The sequence below is a fragment of the Acomys russatus genome, chromosome 1, assembly GCF_903995435.1.
Source record: "Acomys russatus chromosome 1, mAcoRus1.1, whole genome shotgun sequence".
Lineage (NCBI taxonomy): Eukaryota > Metazoa > Chordata > Mammalia > Rodentia > Muridae > Acomys > Acomys russatus.
In genome coordinates this window covers 93705433-93728582 of record NC_067137.1, presented here as the reverse complement: position 1 = coordinate 93728582, position 23150 = coordinate 93705433, and the positions used below count along the sequence as shown (strand labels likewise).

The 23150-nt window shown below is 40.2% G+C and overlaps 1 protein-coding gene across 9 annotated transcripts in view; it reads left to right on the top strand.

Annotated features, from left to right (window-relative positions):
• Numb (NUMB endocytic adaptor protein) overlaps nucleotides 1–23150 on the top strand; it is a 114105-nt gene that overhangs the window by 311 nt on the left and 90644 nt on the right. The window lies entirely within an intron of this gene.

The window sequence follows — 23150 nt, the reverse complement described above, 5'->3', positions numbered from 1 at the left end:
GGAGGTCCCCACCCCCCGGGGCAGTCCAGCCGCTCGGCCCGGGGGACAGTGACCGGAGGCCGGTTGTGTGTGTGTGTATGTGTGTGTGCGGCTTCCTCAAGAGACCGGAGCGACGGGGCTCTGCGAGCGGGGGCGACCTGGAGCGAGCGGCCCCGGGGCCGGAGAGACGAGGGGGAGATACCGGGACTTCTCCGTGAGCTGGGAGAACTGGGAGTGGCCCCTGTCGGGGAGAAGTGCGAGGTGGGGAGACCGGGGGCGGCCCGGGGCTGGGGTGACAGGGAGCGTAGGAAAGCGCCGAGTAGGGTGCGAACCCTCCTGGGGAGAAGGGCAGCGGTCGGAGGAGGAAGGGTCTGCGGGGTGGAGACCTTGAACTAACTGCTGGGGGAGGGACTGCAGCCCTGCTACCCCCTCCCCTCCCGCCCCCGGCGGGGCTCCTGGGGCTGGAGTCGGGACTGAGGACCCCCAGAGTGAAGGCTTCGAGCGGTTGGAGTAGGGACTAGGGTAAGGGTTCAGCGGGAAAGGGGAAGTTCCCCTAAGCAAAATGGGATGGAGGCAAGAGGGGAAGAGTACTTTTTAATTTCCCTGGAGGAAGGGAGTTAGAAAGATCTGGGGAGACTTGCCCGGGAAGTAGGAGAGAGTGGTCTTGTGGAAGCTGGCCAGGACAGTGGAGAGTTTTAACAGAGGTGCCAGTGAGGGCTTCCAAAAAGAGGAGAAACTTAATTATTACTAATATGCCAAGCTGGACCAGAGACACTGCCCTTCAAGGCAAAGTTAAGGTGTCTTGGAGGCTAGGGCTTTAGAAATTAGTTATGGGATGACAGCGAAAATACTGGAAAATAAGGACATCAACAGGATGGGAAATTTGAGAGGAAAAGGGGAGGAGTAGCAGAAACTGTGACTTGATCAGAAAGAGGATATTCACGAAGGGGATAGACATGCCCTGCTAAGTCGAAAAGAACCTAAGACTTCTTGTACCAGCACTTACCTGGCAATCCTAATAGTTTTTACTTAATGGGATTTAAATTGTTGTTGCTTATCCACACATTTTTTTAAAATTTGTATTTGTGTATTGTATTTGTTTATCTACACCTTTTTGAGAAAGGGTCTTACTGTGCAGCCCTGGCTGGTTTCCATATAGACCAAGCTCACCTTGAACTGGGCATGTGCAGAACTCAGTACTGGGTTGTTACACAGGTGCTCTCTGGCTTTGTACAGATTGCTCCCCTCCACCTGAGGTCTCTGACTTAGAATGCCTAGGGTGGGGTTCAAGGATTTATCTCAAGGGATGCTTTTTGTTCTTCAAGGGCTCATATTCTGAACACACCTTGCTTTAATGAAAATAGTAGCGATCAGTAACTTTAAAACACCAGAGTACTTGCCCATCTTGCTGAAGAGATATTAGAAGCAAATTATGAGAGAGAAGAGGGGTAAGGGAAGGGGGGGGAGAGAGAACACACATATATTATAGTAAAGGGTGCCTCCCAGCACTGTGGATGATACTGTCTCACAAATGCTGGACATGGGCTCTACCTGAGTGCTACTCCCATAACCCAAGAATATATCTATTTTTAGTCTCTTAAAAAACCCAACTGGACTATTGAAAGTAAAACAGACTACACTAGCCTTGTACTTGATGAAGAAAAATATTGTTTAGGGAAACTTCATATATATACTTTCATATATATATATATATATACACACACATATATGTCTTAGGTCACAGTCTAAAATGTATTTCTTAGAGTCAGGCAAGTTTGACAAACTATTTTGAGTCATGCAGTATGGCAGAAGTATTCCTTCAATATTAAGGGATTATGTTATTTACCTTTACTTTATGGTAGTGTTCAGGTGGTGAGATAGTCTGTTAAGATCCACCGTCTGATCTTATTACATATTGCATTGTGGCTCTGGTGCTGGGGAACGTTTTTGGCTATTGAGAATCTGGCATGAGTACATAAGAGGAATTTGAGGCAGAGAAGCAGCGCGTTTCTCAGATGGCCCACTTCTGTTTCACTTGTGCCCTTAGGTTTACCAGTTTTTTTTTTTTTTCTTCTTTCACTGTACTGTAAAGGACACATGTATAGACATATTAACATGAAACAAACAACTCAAAATTGAACTGGTTTAGGATACCTCATGTATGAAAGATAAACATGCACAAAGCAAACATTTCAAGAAAGAAAGATGAAAAGATGGCTTATGTTTAGAGACTGTGATATCTGAGGCATGAGGATTGCTGGAAGAGAGTGGCCAGCCTGGGCTAGAGAATGGGGCAGGGGTGAGGGTGGTAGTGCGGGGTGGGGTGGGATAGAGGTTTAGCCGCAGACACTGGTGGTTGTGAAGGAACTTTTGTTTTGGTGGACTTTGTTTTCCCTGAGAGCAAACTGGGTTCGCTGTATCTTATAAAATCTTGTCTGAGGAACCTAAATGTAATTAACAGTATATATTTAAAGCTGTAATAAGACTGTGTATGAATGTTTTGTCTTACTCTTGGGTTAGTTTTTTTTTTTTTTTTCTCTCTTGAAAACCAGATGGCCGCCAGGCATGTTGGTACACAATTATAATTCAGACACTTGGGAGGATGAAGCACGGGGGTTGATGCCAGTTGGAGGCTAGCCTGGGGTACATAGCAAGCCCTTTTCTCTCTCTCCTTTATTGTTTGTTTTTGTCTTTTGAGACAGGGCTTCTCTGTGTAGCCCTGGCTGTCTTGGAACTGGCTCTGTAGACCAGGCCAGCCTGGAACTCAAAGAGATCAATCTGGTTCTTCCTCCCAAGTGCTGGGAGTAAAGGGGTCCAGCAGCATTCTTGGTAAGCCCTTTTCTCAAACAGCAACAACAAACCCTAAACTGAAAACTAGATGGCTTATTTTCAAACTAGATGGAATTGATTTAGGTCTGTTTTTATGGATATAAGAATAAAGAAAGCAATACTGAAAAAAGCAGTTCTTATCATTTTCTTTAAAAAATCTTTAACCCAGGGGATTATATAACCTTTCATTAATGTTTTTATGAATGTGAAGAAATACTGCTGCAGCTTTGCTTCAGTATTTTTTATTTTTTTCCTTTTTCTCGAGACAGGGTTTCTCTGTGTAGCCTTGGCTGTCCTGGACTCCCTTTGTAGATCAGACTGGCCTCGAATTCACAGCGATCCGCCTGCCTCTGCCTCCCAAGTGCTGGCATTAAAGGCGTGAGCCACCACGCCTGACTATTTTAAATTTTTTTCACCTCTTAATTTTGTTTCAGATGGTTCCAAATGAAACAAAATTTTGATTCCAAAATAAAATTCCAAATGAAGGCCAAAAAACATATACTCACTTTATGGTTGAATTCAGTAGTCTTTTCACAAAATAAATTCATAATTTCGGGGTTGGGTTGGGTGGATGAACCTTCCAAAAATGTAAACTTTCAATTTTTTTACATTGAATTAAATGCAACATTCTTCCACTACTAGTTCGATTGCTCTTTGTATGTTTATATAGATCATTAGTTCTATACTAAGTGAAGGAGAATTAAAATCTTAAGTATGGAGAAAAATGTGAAAGTTCATTTCTCATAATGGTGGACGCTGGTAGTTAGATTACTTGCTTTAATAAATGGACTTTATTCAGTTAATGTATTATCACCCATAGTTTAATCATACTTATCTATGAATAGTTTTGATTGCTCAACTCATTGTACAATTGAATTTATTTATCTGTAGTTGAATAAATGAAAGATTCTAAATCCCAAGTAAACCTTTCCTAACTGGACTTGAGACTCACGCTCACTTATCAAAGTTTATTAGATAAGAGATTTTTTAAATGAAATTTTAATTAGTAATAGCTAATTTATCTTATTTTCTGTTTCAGAGAGGTCTCTCTTTCCGTTATAATAGCTTCTGCTCAGGCCTTTCTGCTCATAAAAGTAGATCCTTGGAAATGTTGGTGCCTGGGAAGCCAGTCTGTAAAAGCACAAACTCCCTCTCTTGTAGTTTTTACTTTTACTTCAAGAATTCTTTTATCAGAAAAGACCCCTATAGTAAACTTAACACATTTTTTAAACGTATTCAACAAAGTACTTGAAAAGCTCTATTTCTTTAAACCTTGTCATTACGATAAAATCCCTCAGTTGCAAAGAAGTTGTGGTTTTACAACATACTTTGACCATTAGAGGTAGAAATACTGAACAAGGCTTTAGGATACATATCTAGAAGTGAGACACAGGAAAGGGGAATTTTGGAGAATACGAACTATGCAAAAGGAAGGAGGCTTGAGCCGAAGAGAGAATGTGGAGAACACGGACATGCTTCAGGAGGAGCCTGGAGGATCTGCAGGAAGTGTGGCAGAGGACTGAGCTGTTCTTGGCAGTTTTCCTGGAGAGACATATGTAAAGGAGGATGATCCTAGTCGCAGCTTTCTGGACTTATTCTTAGGTCTCCACAGTTCCTGCTGCTTCCCATAACTCATCAGAGTCTTGGATTAGCTTACTTATGGCAACCTGATTATTATGTTGTTTATATATTCAGAAAATGATTATTAGATCCTTCCTTTGTGCCTTTGTTCCTTCCTTCCTTTCTCTTTCTTTCTTTGGTGTCTTGTGTTTTTCATACAGGATATCTATACCTTAGACTGGCCTCAGACTTGTAGCTGAGGATGACTTGGACTCTTCACCTCCAGAGTCCTTCACCATGGAACCCCACCTCCCCGTGTTGTTAGAAGAAGAATAGAGATTTAAATCAGTATTGCAATGGAATAAAGGCAAAGTGAGAGAAATGAAGATCCTAGAAATTCAGTAAATTTTAAACTTGATTGATCTTGATTATCTTTTGCTTTGGAAAGATACGTGTATTTGTAATCTTCATAAGTTTCAGTTGTATTGTGGATAGTATTGCTAGTTTTAAAAAATTTTTGTTTTTATTTTCATGTCTTATGTGTATGAGTTTTCCTGCATAAATGTATGTGCACTGTGCATACCTGGTGCCCTCAGAGGTCAGAAGAGGGCATTGGGTTCCCTGGAGCTGGAGTTACAGATGGTTTGTGAGCTGCCATGTGGGTGCTGGGAATTAACCCTGAGACCTCTAGAAGAGCAGCCAGTGCTCTTTCCTGCTGACCTATCCCTCCAGCCCCTGATTATTGATTTTTAGTATAAGAATGTATTAGTTACTGTCCTCATCACTGTGACAAATGCCCAGAAAGAAGCAGCTGAAGGGAGAAGGGGTTCACTTTTAGCTTATAGCTTATAGACGGGTATAGCATGGTGGCTGGGCTCCGTCTGTAGCATCTATAGCAGGAGGAACTTGTGTTGCAGCTTGTTACATCTTGGTAGACTGTGAAGCAGAGAGCTTAGACGGGAACTGGGGCTGAGCTGCCCAGTGACCCACTTCCTCCAACTAGGCTGTCTGCACCTTCTGAAGGTTCCACAGCTTCTCCAAAATAGCACCAGTTGGATGCCAAGTGTTGAAACACCAGCGTTTATAGGGGATATTTTATATCCAAACCATAACTTTTTTGTCCTTGTCTCTCATATTATGAAATAGTTTTAGTTCAACTTCAAGAGTCCACATAATTGTGATAATACCAACAGTTACTGAAGTTCAAAGCCTAAAGTCTCTTCTGATACTTAAGGCAGATTCTTAGCTGTGAATACATACAAAATGAAAACAGGTTGCATTCTTCCATTGCATAATGGAGGAATGAGGTTAGCAAGGAGAAATTGGCTGAAGCAAGACTTAAACTCAGCAGGGCAAACAGCAAATCCTGTAACTCCGCAGCTGCCGTCTGGGTTTTGTGGTGATATTGCGCACTCCAATGGCCTGGAGATCTGCCCTTAGTGCTGTCCCCAGTAGCACATGCTGCCTCTCTAGGTCTGGCTGTAGCTTTCCCAGCAGACTACTCCTGCTCCTAGTATCTCCAACATGCTGGGGTTCCACTGCAACCTAGGCTTCCCTTCAGAGCATCACACATCACTTTCTCAGGGCCTCTTAATAGAGCCCTCTCTGTTTACATATTGTAAGGCCTCATTAGCTTTCTTCTGGAACCTTGGCACAAATATGCCTCCAAAATCAGCACCACCTGGATGGTGCCAGGTTCTGTTGCCAGCTCAGCATGTAGCTTGTTTCCCACATATTGTAGCTATAGCAGCCTCTGAGTACCTGGGTGGGTGAATCCTAGGTGGCCTTGTTGGATCTGGGTGCCACTGCTCTGGCACTCTCTGTTCAAACACTCCTCCTCTCCAGGCACTCTCCTTTTAATTGAAGATTATCCAGAGTTTGCATTGTTATGCCCTAGAGCTTCCCATGGGTGGGGTCTTGCAAAGTGTATGGCTTTTCTTAAGTATAGTCGGTTTAAAAACTGAATATGGGCACTGTCCACGTTCACTTCGTGTGCAACTTTAAACATTTTTATGCTTTTTCTTTTGGCAAATTTCACGTGTCTTTCTGTTCCATTTTGGTTTAGAATTTTCATTGAAAGCCCAGTTGAAGGCAGGCAGCAATAAACATGCTACAGCCTAGATACTATACTGTGTTGAAATTTTCTCTGCCAGATTGAATTCAGCCTCATTCAAATTATCAGGATATAGAATATAGCCAGACTCCCCCACCCTCTCCCCCAACCCAAGAATGTAAGGAGTTAGGCCTGGAGCCCAATTCCTATATGCCCTTTTCTTTCTCAAAACTTCACAAGTCGTTACTGTGTGCATGTCTAATATGGCTCTGTTCTTTGAGACTCCCACCAGAACGGCCTGTTAAGCCCTATTTACAGCATTCTAAGACTTGTTTAGCTTGCTGATCCAAACCCTTCCACATTCTTTCCACAAATTAGTTCCAAAGGCCTGTGAACCACACAGTCAAGCTTATTACAGCAACAGTCCCATTCCTGGTACCAGTTTTCATTACTAGTTAACCTTGGTTGCCCTGGAAAACTACAATAGGAGAAGTTTGTTTTGAGTCATGGTTTAGTAGGAATACAGTCTTATCTTGTCAGAGGGCGTAGCAGCTGCAGCTCTGTCCTTGGTGGTTCGTGCTGTCAGCGTTGCTGGTCACATCTAGGCAGACCAGAAAATAGAGAACTTGGGCTGGAATTGAGGCTGAGCTATAACCCGCCAAGCCTGCCCCCTAGAAACCTATTTTTTCCAGGTAGGCCCCACCTCCTAAAGATGGAACCCGCTCCCAGAACGGTGCCACCAGCTGGTTACCAAGTGTGCAGACATACAGGCAGGTGGGCATTGAATCTAAACATAACTCATTTTAGGTCTTGCTATTCCTTAATTAAATTAAGTCCCTCTTTTCCCTCCATAAAACAAAAAGACAGGCCTGGAGAGATGGCTCAGAGGTTAAGAGCACTGGCTGCTCTTCCAGAGGTCCTGAGTTCAATTCCCAGCAACCACGTGGTGCCTCACACCCATCTACAATGTGATCTGATGCCCTCTCCTGTCCTGCAGGTGTACGTGCAGGCAGAGCACTGTGTACATAATAATAAATACATCTTAAAAAAGAAAACCAAAAAAACAAAAAGACAAATATGGAGTTTTACCGAGCCACAGACTAGCCTGATTATTATAGAGGCGTATCTGTATCTGCCATATGATAACATTGGAAAAGATGTGATTATGTCTAGAGGAAGCATGATAACATTGATAAAATCCAAGCTTTATAATTGAATGAACAAATTATTTATCTTATTAATTTAAAGATTGGATAGTTTATTAGACCTCTCACACTCAGTTTTTTCATCTTTTTTCTACTCGTTGCCAGGGTGATGTTGATAAAGTAAGTGAGAAGCATTTTGTAATTGTCTTGTTTGTAGTAAACAGTACATGATATGCGTAAATTGTTATGTATAATTAAAACAACTTTAGACTTACAGACTTCTCTTTGTAAGGTGGGGTACTATCACAGACACTGTAATCATATGCCATTTGGCAGTTAGGAAAAAAAGTGGACTTTAACATTTTACATATGAGGTTGGAGACATGGCTCAGTGGTTAAGAGCACATACTGGGCCTGCAGGTGTACATGCAGGCAGAACACTGTATACATAATAAATAACAAATAAATTGTTAAAAAAAAAAAAAAAAAAAAAAGACCACATACTGCACTTGTAGAAGCCTAGAGTTTGGTCCCTGGCCCCCATGTCTGGTAGCTCATAACCTCCTGTGAGTCTGGCGATAAGGGATACGGTCCTCTCTTTTGGCCTATGCAGGTGTTATATGGGTGTATAAACTCCCCTAACAGACAAACACATATAGATGCAGATAAAAATAAAGTCTTTTAAAAAAATGAAAAATTAAGCTGGGCCTGATGGCACAGGTCTTTAATCCTAACACTCGCGGAGGCAGAGCCAGGCAGATTGCTGCAAGTTTTGAGTTTGGTCTACAAAGTGAGTCCAGGACAGAGAAACCCGTCTAGAAAAACAAAAAAATAAAACACCCCCCCCCCCCAAAGAAAGAAACTTTACATTTTAAAGCAGTAAGCTATTTTTGTTTTTGTGGTTTTAGTGTAATTTGTTGACTGGGACTAAAACTCAAGGCAAATTAGACTAGTATTCTATTGTGTAGTTAGCAGTTGTGTCTCTAGCATATAACCTGAACCTCTACCAAATAAGTAAGTTTATGCTAAAACTTTCTTTTCAGAAAAAAAAATTAACATTATATTAATGGCTTTATTAACATCATTTCTTTTATTGAATGATTTAATTTATATAATGCTACTATAAATGCTTTTATTTGTTTGTTTTAAACAGACTCTTGCTCTGGTCCTTGCTGTTTAGTCCAGGCTGCCCTTGAACTCATTGCATTTCTCCTGTCTCAGCATCCCAAGTTCTGGGATGGTTGGTAAATATACACAAAAAGTTGTGCTGGGCCCCTTCCACCCATACACAAAATTTACCTCAAAATAGGTCATGAATGGTAGAAAATATGGAAATATATAATATTGAGAGACTTTGTGATACAGAAAGTATGTAGAAAATTATCTATAGATGGTAGAAAAGATTTTCAAATCATGTCTGGTAAGACACTTATATTCATAACATATAAAAATCTATAACTTTTTATTTACAACAATGAAAAAATAATTCATTTTTAAAAGATAATGACTCCATTGATAAAAGATCTGAATAGACATTTCTTTAAAGATACAAAAGGCTGATAAGCACACAGAACTTCTCAAGATCATTAGCCATCAGAGAAATGCAAATCTACTTAGCATTTATTAGAATGGCTATAGGTACATGGTGGTACATACCTGCTTGTTATCTTAGTTCTACAGAGGTTGAGGCAGGAGAACTATAAATTTAACATCAGCTTGGCCTATGTAGTGTGACCTATATTAAACAAATAAAAAATAAGTGCTGGGGACTGTAATACTAAGTAGTAGTCCCTTGCATGGGGAAGCCCAGGGCTTGATCCCCAGCATGGTAGGAAGGGACAGAAATACTAGCAAGTACAGATGAGGCTGTGAAGAACCCGGAGCCCTTAGCTGAGTGTGACCTGGCACACTTGGGAGGTTGGGGGAGGCGGGTAAGGAATTCAGGGTTGAACTCTGCAGTATAGTACAGTTGAACATCAGCCTGGGCCTATCTCACAATACCAAAAGGAAAAGAAAAAAAGAAACTGGAATTTCTATTCTCATTGCCTGTGGGAATGTAAATGCTGCAACTGCTTTTTAAAAGTCCACAGGAGGGAGTGTGAAATGGCTCAACGGATAAAAGCACTTGCCACACAAACCTGAGCACCTAAGTTTGATCTCTGGAACCCACACAAAGGTTTCCATAAGGAGACAACCAATTCTAGACACCCCCCCAAACAACAACAACAACAACAACAACAACAACAACCCTTACCATATAATCCAGTAATACCACTGCTAGACACATATCCAGTAGAAATAAAAATACGTGTCCACACCAAATTTATATATGGTAGCAGAAGAGATGGCCCATTGGTTAAAGGTGCTTGCTACTCAGGACTGGAGAGATGGCTCAATGGTTAAGAGCATTGAGGACCTTGTAGAGGCCTCAGGTTCTGTTCCCAGCATCCACGTTAGGTATTCACCACTGTCTGTTAACTCAGCTCCAGGAAATCCAATGCCCTCTGGCCTCTGTGGCCATCTTCTTGCATGTGGTACACATAAACTCATGCAGGCATATACACATACATAAATAAAAATAATAAATCTTAAAAAAAAAAAAGTACTTGCTACTCTTCCAGAGTTTGTTTCCAGGAACCACTTTGAGCACTTCAAAACTGCCTATAATTTGCTCCAGGGACTGATGTGCCCTTTGGCTTCCTTGGGCTCAAAAGGTAAGAAGTGGGGCTAGTAGGTGACACAGTGGATTATGGCACTTGCCCTGGAAGCCTGACAACCTAAGTTTGATCCCAAGAATTCACGTAAAGGTGGAGAGAACTGCTTCACCAAGTGTCCTCTGACCTTTGTGTGCATGTCATAGCGTATGCTCTCACACAGGCCTATACAAACATTGATAGTAAACGTTTTGCTTGGGTTTTCAGTAACATGTGGATTGAGGCTACAGCTCCTCACTAGAGTTTCTTATCTGGTATTCATAAGGCACAAAGTTTGACCTCCAGTATTATCAATAAGAGAAAAAATAAATATCTTTTAACTTGTGAGAATTATTTGACATTTTGAAAGAAACTTATTTGTTTATAGAACTCTCATCTTGAGTTAAATATATATTATATAATATGATATATTATTTAAATGTATACATACACACACAGCTTGTTTGTTTTTTTGCGGTGCTGGGGACCCCCAGGACGTTTTGCAAGTTTTCTACTACTGAACTACATCCTCACCACTAAATTGGGCTTTTAGTGTTTTCCTTATGATTAAAAAAAATAATTTATTGTTTACATAAGAAGGTATTTATTTGTATGTATGATAGTGTATCATGTGCGCGCAGTGCCTGCAGAGGACCAAAGAGAGTGTCAAATCCCCTGAAACTGGAGGTGCAGCCAGTTATGAACTGCCACATGGATGCTGGACTCAAACTAGTATCCTCTGGAAGAGTAGCTAGTGCTGAGCCATCTCTCCAGCCCCTTCCTTATGATTTTAACAGGCCTTTATCTCTTATGGATATCTTAAAAGCAAAGGGAAATACCTATTTCTATCTATCTTTTACATATACATATCTATGTATATATTTTGTACTTTAGTTTTATGTGCCTCCTTTCTATTTGTAGAGTTCTATTTCAGCATATGAGGCCAGTTCTTTGCCAGATATAAGCTGATTTCCTTGGAAAGCACGTTGCTGGCTTGACTTCTTGCCATGCCTTTCCTTTCTTTCTCCTGTGGAAAATTACTAACATATCTAATTATTTTTCCTAACTCAGATTAAATTCATTGGTATACGTTTATTTTGCGCTGAATTCTGTATTTTTTCATTATTATAGATTTGTTAGCAGACTTTGGAGAACTTTTACTTCATCTAAAAAATTGAGTATTCATATCTGAAATTACACTAATGATGTGTTCCTTTAACAAATACTTATAATCTTGTGATCATTTCTGTTGCCCAGTAGACCTAGTTACTGAGGGGTTTCTTGTGTACTTAAAATGGAAGCTTGGGTATCTTTGAAATATAATCATAGTTTCTGTGGCTTTTTTTTTCCTATTATTCCCTTTTAAAAAAGTAATATCTGGGGTAAGGCGTGGTGACATACGCCTTTAATTCCAGCACTTAGGAGGTAGAAGCAGGCGGATCGCTGTGAGATCAAGACCAGCCTGGTCTACAAAGCAAGTCCAGGACAGTCAAGGCTAGCTAACACAGAGAAACCCTGTCTCAAAACACACACACGCACACGCACACGCACACGCACACACTCTCTCTCTCCGAGCCAACCAAGGCTATACAGGGAAACTCTGTCTCAAAAAAAAAAAAAAAAAAAAAAAGAAAAGAAAAGAAAAGAAAAGTAATATCTGACAGTGTCAATGACAGGTAAAGGACAATAAGTGCGTGCAGAGGGGTGCAGAAGTATAAGGAATAACTTGTAATGTTCTCTAGCACTTGGGAAGCTATGGCTGACTGTGGTCCATGTGTATATCAGAAGACCCAGCAAAGAGGAGGCTTCCACAAAGAAAGATAAATCTGTTACCCTTTTGTGTATTGTGCATGTATATCAGAGTATCATACTATCTCCTATTAAGTACAGTTGTGTCAATTAAAAAACAAAACAATTTAAGGCCGGGTGGTGGTGGTGGCGCACACCTTTAATCCCAGCACTCGGGAGGCAAAGGCAGGTGGATTGCTGTGAGTTCAAGGCCAGCCTGGTCTACAAAGCGAGTCCAGGACAGCCAAGGCTACACAGAGAAACCCTGTCTTGAAAAAAAACAAAAACAAAAACAAATACACAATTTAAAGCTAAAGAATAAAAAAGTTGATGGGTGGTGGCTGCGCATGCTTTGAATCTGAGAAAGCAGAGGCAGGTGGATCTACAGAGCGAGTTCCAGGAGAGCTATACAGAGAACCCCAGTCTACAAACAAACAAAAACCCCAAACCAACCTCCCCCCCATGCAAAGAAAGCCATACCAATGTCTATTGTGTCCATTTTTGGCATACTTGTTTAGTTACTTAAAGTGAACTTTATTCTTTGAGCACTAAGATACTTCTGGCACTGTGGCAGAGGGTGTGGACGGCTTGGGTTTACAGCTGGGAAGAGGACCATTCTTTCTTACAGTGCAGTCCGTGGGTGGTTTCAGCTCTGTTCAGATCAGGTGGAATTTAGTGTTGTTGTCCTTCTGTTCCTCTCAAGGTGCTTCCCAGCAGAACGGCGCTCTTCATTAAATTGTAGAAATCCTTAAGTAGCTCTACCTAAGGAATAAGTTCTTTGGACTCAAGAACTCTGAAAACTTCATCCTTGACATGGTGGTCCTGTTTTTAATCCTAGCATGTCAGAAAGCAAAGGCAGGCAGATCTCTTTGAGCCAGGGTCCAGCCTAGTCTACATAGCCAGCTCCAGGCCAGCAACAATTAACACAGTGAGGACTGACTCAAGACAAAAATAAGTCTCTATTTTATTGCCAGTCACAACATGCTTAAGTGCCTCACATACTGGTTTATTCAGGATCAGGCCTTTTTGCCAGTTTGTAAATCTTCTTGAGTTGTCAGCTTCCCCTTCAGCCAGGTGGTGGTGAGGGGCAGAGCTGAATCGGACTGGCATAGGCTCTTCCCGCGAGCGTGTATGAACTCACTATGGCAGAGGCACTCTGGTTGCAAAGACGTTGTTGTTGAGATAGGGTCTCACTGTGAAGCCCTGGCTGGCCTGGAACGCAGTATGTACAGATTATGAATTTGCAGCTAATCTACCTGCCTTTGTCTCTTGAGTGCTAGAATCGTAGGCATGTCTCACATTTGTCCTTGAGGCATATTTTTGCTAGACCTATATCTGATTGACTTACTTACTTTCTTCTTTTTATTTCTTTTCTCCCTCCCTCCCTCCTTCCCTCCTTCTTTCCTTCCTTCTGAGACAGGATTTCTCTGTGTAGCCCTAGCTGTGCTAGAACTCACACTGTAGACCAGGCTGGCCTGGAACTCAGAGATCTGCCTGCCTCTGTCTCCCAGATGCTGAGATTAAAGGCATACGCCACCACTACATGGCCCTCTACCTAGTTTTTAACCTGTTTTCCTCCTCTTCCCCTTTGAGATAGGGATTCACTGTGTAGCCCAGACTTGGCATCAAACTCAAAATCCTTATGCCTTAACCTCCCAAGTGCAATATTCTAGGTTTCTACCAATTTTTTAAAAAAAAGATTTATTTATATATGTATACAGCATTCTGTCTGAATGTGTACCTCCCTCCAGGAGAGCACATCAGATCACATTATAGATGGTTATGAGCCACCATGTGGTTGCTGGGAATTGAACTCAGGACCTCTGGAAGAGCAGATAGTGCTCTTAACCTCTAAGCCATCTCTCCAGCCCCGTACCACTATATTTGAGTATACTGTGGAACCCTGGTTGTTGTTGTTGTTACTTTTTTTCTTTCAGTTTTTTGAGCCAGGGTTTCTCTGTGTAGCCTTGGTTGTCCTGGGCTTGCTTTGTAGACCAGGCTGGCCTCAAACTCACAGAGATCTGCCTGCCTCTGCCTCTGGAGTACTGGGATTACAGGCATGTATGCCACTGTGCCTGGCAGAACTTTAGTGTTCTTTTTTGTTTGTTTTGTTTTTTAAAATTTATTTTTAAGTATACAGTACTCTGCCTGCATATGTGCCTACAGGCCAGAAGAGGACATTACATCACACTATAGATAGTTGTGAGACACCATGTGGTTGCTAGGAATTGAACTCAGGACCTTGGGAAGAGCAGTGTTCTTAACCTCTGAGCCATCTCTCCATCCCCAATAGATTTTCTTAAGGCATTTTCATACATACTTAGTTTTCACTGATTTCTGTTTCCCTACCCTCTTTTAAATATTCAATATGCATTTTAACATGATAGGTACTTGATAATAGTTTATAACTGTTGCTGTAGACTTTTTCATTAATGGGTATATCATTATTTGTGCAATCAGTTTTCATAGCACTAACATTTAGATTGTTTAATTTCTAGTTATAATTGAAATTTCAATGAACATTTTTTAAAAATGTATTTTATGTGTATGAGGATTTTCACTGCTTGTCTCTATACCACATGTATACCTGGTGCCTGTGGAGGCAGAAAGAGTTCCCAGGAACCAGAGTTAGAGTTGTGACTTGTCATGTGGGTGCTGGGAATTGAACCCACATCCTCTGGGTTCGCCCACCATTTTGCATTTTCATTAATAGTGAAACTCAGATAAGGAACCTTTCGCTGAACATAATAATCATTAGAAAATTGTTTCATGGGCTGGAGAGATGGCTCAGAGGTTAAGAGCACTGACTGTTCTTCCATAGGTCCTGAGTTCAATTCCCAGCAACCACCCTGGTGGCTCATGACCATCTATAATCTGATCTGATGCCCTCTTCTGGCCTGCAGGTGTACATGCAGGCAGAGCATTGTATAATAAATAACAAATAATAATAAATAAATTTACAAAAAAATTAGTTGTTTGATGATTTTTTCCCCCTGCTTATAAATACCCTTCTGCGTGGAGGAGAAATACATTGCCATTTTGCTAAACCAGCATTTACTAGCTTAGTATAGCAACAACCACTTTGGTGCTGAGTCAGTATAATCTGTAATTACAGTCTACATATTTATCCTTATATCCACAGATAAGTGTAGTCTTCATACCTCATCAAGGACATTTTTCTCTGCAAAAACAGAGAATATTGCAGAAAAACATAGCTGATCAAAATGCAGAGTGGTGGAGCTCAGTTCCAACGTATATATCTAAAACAGAACTCCTGTATTTGAAGCTTAAGGATCATTGTTGAAAGTGTGCGTGCGTGTGTGTGTGTGTGTGTGTGTGTGTGCGCGCGCGCGCACATGCACATTTGTGTTCACATATATGCCATGGTGTGAATGCAGAAGTCAGAAGGCAAATTGTGAGAGCTGGTTCATCCTTCCACCTTGTGGGTTCTGGGGATTGAACTTAGGTTGTCAGTCTCGGCAGTAAATGCCTTTACCTGCTGTACCATGTCAGAGACCAAAACGTGTCTTAGTTAAAAGGATTATTAGATAAAGAATGAAGAAAAATTCTCAGTAGAGGAGGTTGTAGGGTAATATTGTTGTGTTTGAGGTTGTTAATTGTGAATTTATGATGATAATAAATCTGTCCAGATGTGTGATTTTTTTTTTTTTAATTCTTCAGTGCTTCATTGAAGTCAGAGGGAAAGTTGTTTGCAGTTTTGCTAGGAAAATTGGAAGGAGAGAGACCATTGAATTGAAGGACAGGAGTAGTTGTATTGATGAGCTGTGTACTAAGTTGGATGAAGAAGGAAATAAAACTAGGAGACTGAAAGAAAGTGGAGGGTTCATAATTTCACCTTGTTAAAAACTAGGAGTTACTTCTGAGAGCCTAGATGAGCAAGTGAGTTGGAAGAACAACTGTCTTTCTGTTTTCTTATCAAACACATCTAAAACAAATAGAATATCTAATTTGTCCAGCCTTAAGATCATTTAAACCCACATTGTAGCCAGTGCATTGAATATGCACACCTACATCCAGCAATTGTTAGGCTTATCTGTGTGATTTCAAACATGACGCATTAAAATCTTAAAAATCTTCATCTATTTTAGAAATATAAGTATCAACCAACTTCCTATAAATTGGTCATAGGAAAAATAACTCCTTTGATAAATGTCTGCATATATTTGGGATCTTTTGGGGATGTTTATGACATAAGGTCTGTTTTAATTATTGTTCTATACCTGTGAAGAGACACCATATCCAATGCAACTCTTATAAAGGAAAGTAACTTCATTGGGGACTTGCTTAGTTTTAGAAGGTTAGGCCACTATCATAGCTGGAAGCAGGCAGGCATAGTGGTTGAGCAGCAGCTGAGAGCTTTACGTCTTGAACGTAGATGGCAGGCAGAGAAATAAGATGGGGGTGGGAGGGAGAAGGAGGAGAGAAAGAAAAGATAGATAGACAGACAGAGACAGATACTGAGCCTAGTGTGGACTTTTGAAACCTCATAGCTCACACACCAGTGACAGACCTCTTCCAACAAGGTCATACCTACAACTACAGTCCACCCACTGGGAACAAAGCACTCAAGTATCTGAGCCTATGGGGTCATTCTCATTCAAACCACAATAAGGTCCAAGTTTATTTTCCCTTAAAGCAATTAAAAACGCATATTTATTGTTGGTATATACTGTTTTTAAAATAGTTGTCAGGTTTTCATACACAGCTAAATGCATACTTACCATAATGATCTAAGAGTACTTCTTCTAGATATGTACTCAAATGAAATGAAAACATAGAGTCACACTGAATCTTCTATGCTTTTAGCGCCTTAATTGCCTCAAACCAGAAATTATCCAGATGTATTTTTAGCTGATAAGATAAGAAACTTTGGTACCTCCATACAGTGAAATAATATTTTTTATATGAATAAAAAATGCTATTTTTGTTTCTCAATATGAATGAATGTATTATGCTAAGTGAAAGGAGCCAGACTCACAAGGCTATGTATGATTCCACTAAAGCATTTTTAGATATATTTGTTTTTGTGTGTATGTGTGTGTGTGTGTTTGTGTATGTGTGTGTGTGTGTGTGTGTGTGTGTGTGTGTGTGTGTTTTCTACAGAGATCAGAAGAGAGTGTCAGATTTCCTAGAGCTGGAGCTACAGGCAGTTGTAAGCTTTCTATGGTGGGTGATGGGATCCAAAATTGGGTCCTCTGGAAGAACAGCAATCCCTTTTAAGCACTAAGCTATCTCTACAGTTCCCGTTACAATATTTTAAAGCAGATAAAACTGCAGGAACAAAAAATTGTCTAGTGGCTTCCAGGCATTGAAGAAGGGTTTGATTGCATAGCGTGGTGGAAACTTTTTTTTTAATATTCTGTTTTTTTTTTTATTTTATTTTATCCTGACTACTGTAAAGGCTACCTGACTATGCATGGTCAGATTCAGAAATATACAGTAAAAGTTGGGGTTTAGTATATGAAAGTTATATTTCAAAATTCTGGTGCATAAAATACTTAAAATATTTTGGAGCCAGGCATGGTGCCACACATCTGTAATTTCAGTTTTTGGGTGGCAGAGACAGGAAATTCTCCATAAGCTAAAGGCCAGCTTGGGCTGCAGAATAACTTCCAGGCCAGCTGGGGTAGCATAGAGACTTTGTCTCAAAAGGAAAACAAACAAACAAACAAACAAAAAACAAGTTTTCTTTCCTATTTATTTACTTACTTTTGCATTTTTTTTCCACTTTTTTTCTTTTGGCTTTTTTCAAGAGACAAGGTCTCTCTATGTAGCCTTGGCTGTCCTGGAACTCACTCTGCAGACCAGGTTGTCCTTATTAGACAGAGTTTCTCTGTGTAGCCTTGGGTATCCTGGATTGGCTTTGTAGACCAGGCTGGCCTCAAACTCACGGCAGTTTGCCTGCTTCTGCCTCCTGAGTGCTGAGATCATAGGGGTGTGTGTCATGAGGCCCGCCTTAGAAACATATTTCAAGCTGTGATTTTAGATTCAGATTCGTCAGTTGGAGGAGAACGTGGTATACAGGCATCATTAGCACTGGGAAAAAAATCTGAAGTTCTTGAGAACATTACACAAACATGTCTTTATGCTAGCAGACCTCAAAGCATGTCTAAAATGACAGAGTTACACTGAAATATAGCTCTAAGTTACAGAGTGTGTAGTGGTGCATGCTTTTAATTCCAGCAGGCAGAGGAGGCAGGGGCTGGCACACATGGATCTCTCTGAGTTCAAGGCCCCGCAGGATTTAAAGGTACTCCATCCAAAGATGTTAGAAAAGACTAAGAGACCTTTAGTGTATTCTTATTTCTAGGTTTAGACTTAGGCAGATTACCTAAAGTTGAATAGCTAATTAGTGGCAGAAGCAAGATTATAAGCTATAGAATGGTAATATTGATGTTTATTTGGGCATACACTTGGAACTTTTATTTCTAGTTATTCTCTGTGAAGACAATGTTTTAATTTCTTTTTAGAACCTTTTAATTGTGTTATTCTAAAAGTGGAAACCACTACCTTAGTGGTAGGAAAGCCCTGTGTCTGGGTGATAGGAGGGCTAAGTTGGAGAAATCCCATGTCACTTGAGTTTGCTCAGGGCCAACAAATTAAGATACTTATTTAGCTGAGTGAAATTTGGATGTTTATTTTTTTTTAATATTTATTTATTTTATGCATAGGAGTGCTCTATCACATGTACATTTGCTTGCTAGAAGAGGGCGTCAGATCACATTACAGATGGTTCTGAGCCACCATGTGGTTGCTGGGAATTGAACTCAGGACCTCTGGAAGAGTAGACAGTGCTCTTAACCACCGAGCCACTTCTCCAGCCCCCTGGATGTTTATTTTTTAAGTTATCACATATTAAAATAAGTTTATGTTTTATTTTTAATTTTGTTGCATTTAAAGAGGTTTATTGGCAGAATAGAGGGAATTGAGTTTGCTAGGCTCTTTGTGGTTATCTTAAGTGATGAGGCTTTTCATAAATACTGAGAAAGATGATGGAGCATGGAAACCATCTTCAACAGACTGAGGGTCAGGAAATGGAGAATGGGATGTCCTTCAGGATGTAACAGAAGCTTTAGTCTTCTGGTTTTGAGACCTAGATTTCATTGTCCTCTGGGGCTCTTGCTGTGTAGCAGTTTTACAGTTGCCTCTGAACCTTGATTCTAGAACTACCTTAGACTTCTCCCTGCGGAGACATTGATGATCTAGTGGCTACTGCCTTGTAGTTACAGAGCTAGCTAGCCATATAGCTGTGCCTTATTATTTGACACATTATAAAATATAATTGTTGCCCGGCATGGTGGCACACGCCTTTAATCCCAGTATTCAGTTTGATTCCAGCCTGGTTTACAGAGAATTCCAGGACAGCCAGGGCTACACAGAGAAACCCTGTCCTGAAAAACCAAAACGAAATCAAACAAACATAAAATATATATCTTGACTGGAAACCTCTATAATCTTTCAAATCCACATCTGTAAAACTAGAAGTAACCCCTATCTTTTAGTATTATGAAAGCATATACACATACATATGTACATTCTTATAACAGGTGATAATACATATGTACATACTTACATGTGTGTATGTATGTATATATGTGTATGTATATATATGTACCTCTTACATTTTCAAGTGGGTTTTGTAGTTTCTTACTGGTTTTCTGTTTAGATGGCTGTATAGTAACTCCAGAATACTTGTTCATTGATATTCACAGTTTCTGTCAGCATGTCTGAGAATTATGGCATGCTTTGACACATTTGGGTGAGACAGTTAAGTTTAATTTTAGTTTATACCCTAGCAATCTTAAATTAGAGGTTTGTCATGGTAAATTGCAACTTTTAAAAATATAACTATCAACTTGCTTTTTTCTTGTATTTACAATACTATTTTAAGAAATAAAAAATTGATAATCTTTTAAACTCTGTTGCACATTTTCCTATTGAAATAACTGAAATTTGTGTGTATAGATGTCACAGAAAACTCATGATAAAAGATACAATGGAGTGAGTCAGGAGAAAGGCACAGGAGAGAGTGTGTGAAACAGGGTCTCTACTTTGGACATAGGTGCGGGCTTATGCAACCATGGTTGCCTAAGAAACAAAAAGGACAGATGAAAACTTCACCTTCAGAAGCGTTTAGTTTATTATGTTGAGATGGGGATGATTTGAGACCCAGGTCGCTAGGTGGCTCAGGCTGACCTAGAACTCAGTATGCTTCCCAGCTGACTTGACTTTGTGATCCTCTCACCTCAGTAAACCCTGGCCTGGGATGTGGGTGTGCACAACAATGCCTGGAGCTAACAGCTCCTTGTGTTGTATCAGTTAGCTACCTGTTCTTTTCTCCTAAATGTTAGGGCTTGAATGAGGAGGGGTGAATCTTTTAAACTATTATTTAGGAAAGACTGGGTGTGTTAGTCTGCCCGTTGGAGAGGTGTCCATGATTGAGCTTGTTGATAATTATCCTACTTCCTTATTCCTTCAGCTGAAATTATAAGACATAGCATTTCCCTTTTCCTCTTACATCAAGCCCAGATTATACCCTTCGTTTTATTTTTGTTTTATGCTGTAAGCTGCTGTGTTGGAACCATGAAAGTGTTTGTCAAGTCAGAAATAAAACATAATACTTTTTAGAAGGTGGAGTTAATCTGTCAGTCATGAATAAAAACTAATTCAATATGCTATCATATATTCATTCTTAGAAAAAGATGAACTTCAAATAAGTGTTTCTCAGAGGGTGAATGACTACATAAGAGACACTTTGGGGACTAGAGAAGTGGCCTAGCTGTTTAGAACCCTGACTACTCTTCTAGAGGACTTGGATTCAATTCCCAACATCCATATTGTAGCAACCATCTTTACTCCCAGGAGATCTGATATCTTCTTATGGCCTCATTGGGCTCCAGGCACCCATGTGGTGCACAGACATACATGCAGGCAAAACACCCATACACATACAATTTTTAAAAAATATATGGCCAAACTCTGCCAAGACAGCGTAAGCAAGTCCTCAGTAGTTCCTGCCTCACAAATATGTCTGTCAGATATATTGGGCCAGAAGGCTGAAGAAGATGCTCCAACATTATAGAGAGTTTTGGGTGACTATTCAGGTAGAAAACTGCCTCTGTCATCTTCTCATTTGGAAAGCTACTAACCTGCACTCCCAGCATACTTAGATAATCAAGTTTACTCCTTCTTAAGTCTCTGAGGGAGCCGGGCGTGGTGGTGCACGCCTTTAATCCCAGCACTCGGGAGGCAGAGGCAGGCGGATCGCTGTGAGTTCGAGGCCAGCCTGGTCTACAAAGTGAGTCCAGGATGGCCAAGGCTACACAGAGAAACCCTGTCTCGAAAAACCAAAAAAAAAAAAAAAAAAAAAGTCTCAGAGGGAGTTGAAGACCAGGTAGTTCAGTTTTACAATGAAGCTTAATTGTTTAGGGGTTAAGATGTTTCTAGGTCTAGATAGGTGTTCTAAGTTGATAATGACAATATGTGATGGAGATTGATTTACATTCAGAAATTTAGATGCACCAAGATAGGAAAGATGTCTTCTTCAAGGCTGTCAAATACAAATAGCCAAAACACTAAGAATGTAACATTTATATAATTCCTGGTTGTGTCACGGTTCTTCTTGCCATAAGTAATCTATTGTATGTATGTGTAATAATATAAATATATATGTACAAAAATAAAATACTCTAAAAAGTATATGATATATATTATATATATATGTATATATATTTAAAGTACAGGTATTTTGGCTAAGCCGAGGTTTTATAAGATTCTTTTTCTCTTTCCATTCCCTCCTTCCCCTCTGCTCCCCTTCCTCTCCCCAGTTTCAGTAGTTTTGTATGGGTAAATAATAGGAGATAATTATTTTGGACTAAGCTCCTACAATGGACTCAAACAGACTAGGATAAAAAGTGAGACACTATAGTTAATGGTGCACATGTATAGGTCAGAGGACAGTTTGGGGGAGTCAGCTCTCTCCTTCCACCATTTGGGTCCCAGGGATTAAACTTAGCTTGTCAGCAAGTACCTTTACCCATGGAGCTACCTTTCCAGCCCTCAGTGACACCTTTTCAGGGTGTGTGCCTATATGCAGGTGGGGGATTGAACTCAGGGTTTCCCAAATGCTAGGGCAAATGCTCTGCCATAGTTCTGCTTTTCAGCCCAGTGTTCTTACTGGTTTTTTTGTTTCTTTAACTGTTAGGATTTTTTTTTTAAACAAGTATTAACTCTTTATCAAATTTATGGTGAGATTTAAGAATATTTACTAGAAGATTCATTATACTTCTGATCCAGAATATTGCAGGCACTGAAAGGTAATTATGGTAGATACTTTTGTCAAGGTTATTTCTAAAATTTTCTTTATTTTTCAGAGTTTTAAACTTGTTTCCTCCTTTTTAAAAATTAATATTTTAAAAATTTTTATTTACCTTTTATGTGCATTGGTGTTTTGTCTGCATGTATGTCTGTGTTACAGTGTCAGATCTTGTAGTTACAGACAGTTGCGAGTTGCTGTGGGTGCTGGGATTTGAATCATGATCCTCAGAAGAACAGTTAGTACCCTTAACCGCCAAGCCATCTCTCCAGCCCCTCTTCCTTTTCCAACATAAGATAGAGTAGTATTTTCTTTTTGTCTGTTTTATTTGTGTGTGTGGTACATGGGACGGTCAGAGGTCAACTTTGGGTGTTCATTCCTGAAGAGCCATCCACCCTATGTTAGAGACAGGGTTTCTCACTAGGATTGGAGCTTACAGGCAGGCTAGTGTACCCGAGCTTTATTACTTTGTGGGTTCTTCTTTCCTCCACCCTTCTCCACCCCTGTTCTTCTTCCCTTCCAGCCTCCTAACATTAGAGAAAAAAGGACAGAGAGGAAAAGAGAACCCCGAATAAATTCAGGGGTCAGAAAGGGGGTGACGTTATCATTATTGTTAGAGCAAGTTTGATTGTTACTGCCAGGATATCCAATTTCTTCTTGTTTTTGTTGTTTGTTTTGTTTTGTTTTCTGTTTTTTTTTTTCCCACAGAACTACTTAACAAACCAAAATCAACACCAACCAACCAACGTCATACCATGCCTCTCAGG